The sequence below is a fragment of the Microcebus murinus genome, chromosome 4 (genome assembly GCF_040939455.1).
Source record: "Microcebus murinus isolate Inina chromosome 4, M.murinus_Inina_mat1.0, whole genome shotgun sequence".
Taxonomy (NCBI): domain Eukaryota; kingdom Metazoa; phylum Chordata; class Mammalia; order Primates; family Cheirogaleidae; genus Microcebus; species Microcebus murinus.
The window spans coordinates 48,780,108-48,784,615 of record NC_134107.1 but is presented as its reverse complement, the minus strand read 5'-3'; the positions used below and the strand labels follow the sequence as shown (position 1 = coordinate 48,784,615).

General features: G+C 46.1%; 1 pseudogene; it reads left to right on the top strand.

Annotated features, from left to right (window-relative positions):
- The first annotated feature begins 550 nt into the window (after window positions 1-550).
- On the top strand, window positions 551-3,319 carry LOC105859960 (mRNA export factor GLE1 pseudogene; annotated as a pseudogene).
- The last annotated feature ends 1,189 nt before the right edge of the window (window positions 3,320-4,508 follow it).

The following is a 4,508-nucleotide window of genomic DNA, read 5'->3' as shown; positions in this document are numbered from 1 at the left end:
TAAATGCTTGGAATAAAAATGGGCAAAGGATTTGAATAAACATCTTTCCAAAGAAGATCTATAAATGGCCAAGAGGCACATGAAAAGATGTTCAACTATTGACTGTGACTATTATTAGTCACCAGAGAACTGCAAATCAACACTGTAATGAGATTCCACTGCACACCCACTTGGATAACTATAATCAAAAAGACAGGTAATAACAAGTGTTGGTGAGGGTGTGGAGAAATTGAAACTCTCATACGCAGTTGGTGTGGATGTAGAATAGCGTAGCTGGTTTGATAAACAGTCTAACATTTCTTCAAAATGTTAAATGTAGAGCAACCATGTGATCTAGCAATTTCACTCCTAGGTATGTAGTATACCTAAAAGAAAGAAAAACATGTGTCTACATAGACCCTTGTATATAAATGTTCATAGTATCATTTTTCATAATAGCCAAAAAGTGGGAATAACCCAATGTCTGCCAACTGTTAATTGGATAAATAAAATATGTTTTGTGCATAAAATGGGTCATTATTCACCAATAAAAAATGAAGGACTCGACAAGCGGCGCCTCTCAGAAGTTGCAAGAGGGCGGACCATGCCGTCCGAGGGTCGCTGCTGGGAGACCCTGCAGGCTCTGCGCAGTTCCAACACAGGTCGCCTTTGCTACCACCGCGACTGGCTGCTGCGGGGCGAGGATGTTTTAGAAGAATGTATGACTCTTCCCAAACTATCTTCTTACTCTGGATGGGTGGTAGATCATGTCCTACGGCATACACAGGAGAACCCACCACCCTCTGAGACCTCACCATCTCCTAGGTACACTTCAGCCCTAGACCAAGCCTCATGTGTTCTCAAATCTCCTGTCAGAAACTCTGCCTGCTCACCAGCCTCCTCTGCAACACCGAATGGAACCAAGGACAAACAGGAGTCCCCACATACAGAATCTGTGGTACTTCAATCTTCCCGGGGGATCAAAGTGGAAGGCTGCATCCGAATGTACGAACTGGTACACAGAATGAGAGGAACGGAAGGCCTGCGGCAATGGCAGGAGGAGCAGGAGAGGAAGGTGCGGGCCCTCTCGGAGATGGCATCGGAACAGCTGAAGCGGTTTGATGAACGGAAGGAACTGAAACAGCATAAAGAATTCCAGGACCTGCGGGAGGTGATGGAGAAGAGCTCCAGAGAAGCCTTGGGGCACCAAGAGAAGCTAAAAGCTGAGCATCGCCACCGAGCAAAGATTCTCAACCTGAAGCTGCGGGAGGCTGAGCAGCAGCGCCCGAAGCAAGCAGAGCAGGAGCGGCTGCGGAGGGAAGAAGGCCAGGGCCGCCTGCGCAGCCTGTACGCCCTGTAGGAGGAGGTACTGCAGCTCAGCCGGCAGCTGGACGCCTCTGAGCAGCACAGGGACCTGCTGCAGATCGACCTGGCCGCGGCCCGCACACGAGGCAACCAGCTGTGCAGCCTCATCGCAGGGATCATTCGGGCCACTTCAGAGAGTGGCTATCCTACAGCAGAGAACCAAGCTGAGGCTGGGCGAGCTCTGCAGGAAATCCGGGACCTTCTTACAAACTTGGGGCAGGAGATCACCAGAGCCTGTGAAGACAAGAAGCGGCAAGATGAAGAGGAGGCCCAAGTAAAGCTGCAGGAGTCACAGATGCAGCAGGGACCAGAGGCTCACAAAGAGTCCCCAGCTCCCAGCCAGGGCCCAGGAGGGAAACAGAATGAAGACCTACAGGTGAAGGTACAAGACAGCACAATGCAGTGGTACCGGCAGCTGCAGGATGGTGCCACACAGTGTGTGTTGGCTTTTGAGGGCCTCACCAACAGCAAAGACAATCAGGCCAAAAAGATAAAGATGGATCTTCAGAAGGCCGCCACCATCCCAGTGAGCCAAATCTCCACTATTGCAGGTTCAAAGCTGAAGGAGATATTTGACAAGATCCACAGCCTGCTCTCTGGAAAAACTGTTCAATCTGGTGGGCGTGCTGTATCTGTCACACTTACCCCACAGGGGCTGGATTTTGTCCAGTACAAACTGGCAGAGAAATTTGTGAAACAAGGCGAGGAGGAGGTGGCTTCTCATCACGAAGCAGCGTTCCCCATCGCGGTTGTGGCATCTGGTATCTGGGATCTCCACCCCAGAGTTGGGGAGCTCATTCTTGCTCATCTGCACAAGAAGTGTCCTTACTCTGTCCCTTTCTATCCAGCTTTCAAGGAGGGAATGGCTTTGGAAGACTATCAGAGGATGCTTGGCTACCAAGTGAAGGATTCCAAAGTGGAGCAACAGGACAATTTTCTAAAACGCATGTCTGGGATGATCCGTCTCTATGCTGCCATCATTCAGCTCCGGTGGCCTTATGGAAACCGACAAGAGGTTCATCCTCATGGCTTAAATCATGGCTGGCGCTGGTTGGCACAGATCTTAAACATGGAGCCCCTGTCAGATGTTACAGCCACCTTCCTCTTTGACTTCTTGGAGGTGTGTGGGCATGCCCTCATGAAGCAGTACCAGGTCCAGTTTTGGAAAATGATAATTCTCATCAAAGAGGACTACTTCCCCAGAATTGAAGCCATCACAAGCACAAGACAGATGGGTTCCTTCATACGCCTCAAGCAGTTCTTGGAGAAATGTTTGCAACGCAAGGAGATACCTGTCCCCAAGGGCTTTCTGACATCCTCCTTCTGGCGCTCCTGATGTCACTCCATCACCCATTATCGCCATCGTGTTGCAAAGAGGCAATAATAAAGCAACTGAAGACGGCTGCATATGGGAGAAGTCACATCAGATTTAGAAATGTGCCAATATTTATTTTTATATATTTATACCCTGTGACTTGGAGAGGAGATTTTCATGAGCCACAAAGTCTTGGGGGTCCCTTAGTAGATTGGGTAGCTCCTTAAGAGGTCACATGATAGAGTAAATGGAATTGGCCTTTCTTATTTTTGCAAAAGTAATGAGAAAAGGTGTTTAGCACCAAGTCTCATCCTTTATTCCTTGTGTCTCTAGTATCTCTCAAAAAGTTGGTAATACCTCAACCATTTCACTCTAAACTAGAGTGAGCTCACAGTTTTCACCACCCATCCACCCCACCCCACCCCTATCCAGATGAATTCCCAGAAAAAGTAAAGACTCATAATGTCCCCTCTAAAGTATCATTTAGTAGTTGAGGCCAAACCCTTATGCAAGTCTGGGTTATGGTTGTTTTGCCTTTCTCAGCTTGTGAAAATTCTAAATCCAGAGGAAATGTGCTGTGAATGCATAGGTTAAGCCCCAGATGGCATCAGGGATAGCTTAGTGTCTGAGATTAGGACTGGAAACACACATAACATTGAACTAAGGTGCACTCTTTGTCATGTTAATTTGGAATTTGTTCCCTGCATGGCTAGAGATAGATAGACTGGGGCAGGTGCCTTTTTTTGATTTTCAGTTTGAATTCAGTTGGGCTGAGATGGGGCTTACAACATTACACGTAAACTGAGCATCCATAACCAATTAGTTGGGGTTAAATAAAGATGTTTTACACAGCCATTAAGTGGGGCCCTAATGGAGTTCTGGAATCCTCTCTGTCACAGCATTTTTGCTTTATGTGCTATATCTCTTGGTGTTCCATGTAAGATTGTGTATGAGAATTGATAACTGCTTTATAATCTTTTCTAAATGTTCTGAGTAATGAATGATGATAAATTTGCCTAAGGCCACTGCCGAAATCCAGAGCTTGACTATTGAGATAAGAGTTGAGATTTGCTTTATGGAAAGATTCATTCTCTTTTTATGCTTCCGAGGCAGCAGCCATAGATCTATTCCTTTGTGCTAAATGTCTTGTGGGGGAGTGTTTACTGGTACTCTTAAGTGGCTTAAAGTGACTCATTCTATAAATTGTTGACTATGGTGCTAAAAAATAAGTAATAAAGATTAATTTTTTAAAAACTCAAAAAAAAAAAAATGAAGGACTCATACATGCTATAACATGGATGAACTTTGAAAACATGCTAAGTGAAAGAAGCCAGTCACAAAAGACCACATTATTATATTATATTATTATGTGATTATATATGTTGTTATATATTATTATATGGTTCCATTTATGTGAAATGTCCAGAACAGGCAAATCTGTAGAAACAAAAAGCTTAGTGGTTGCTTAGAGTGGGGAGAGTGGGGGTTGACTATTGATGGGTATAGGGTTTCTTTCTTTTTTTTTTTTTTGAGACAGAGTCTCGCTTTGTTGTCCAGGCTAGAGTGAGTGCCATGGCGTCAGCCTAGCTCACAGCAACCTCAAACTCCTGGGCTCCAGTGATCCTTCTGCCTCAGCCTCCCGAGTAGCTGGGACTACAGGCATGCGCCACCATGCCCGGCTAATTTTTTATATATATATCAGTTGGCCAATTAATTTCTTTCTATTTATAGTAGAGACGGGGTCTCGCTCTTGCTCAGGCTGGTTTTGAACTCCTGACCTTGAGCAATCCGCCCGCCTCGGCCTCCCAAGAGCTAGGATTACAGGCGTGAGCCACAGCGCCCGGCCTTT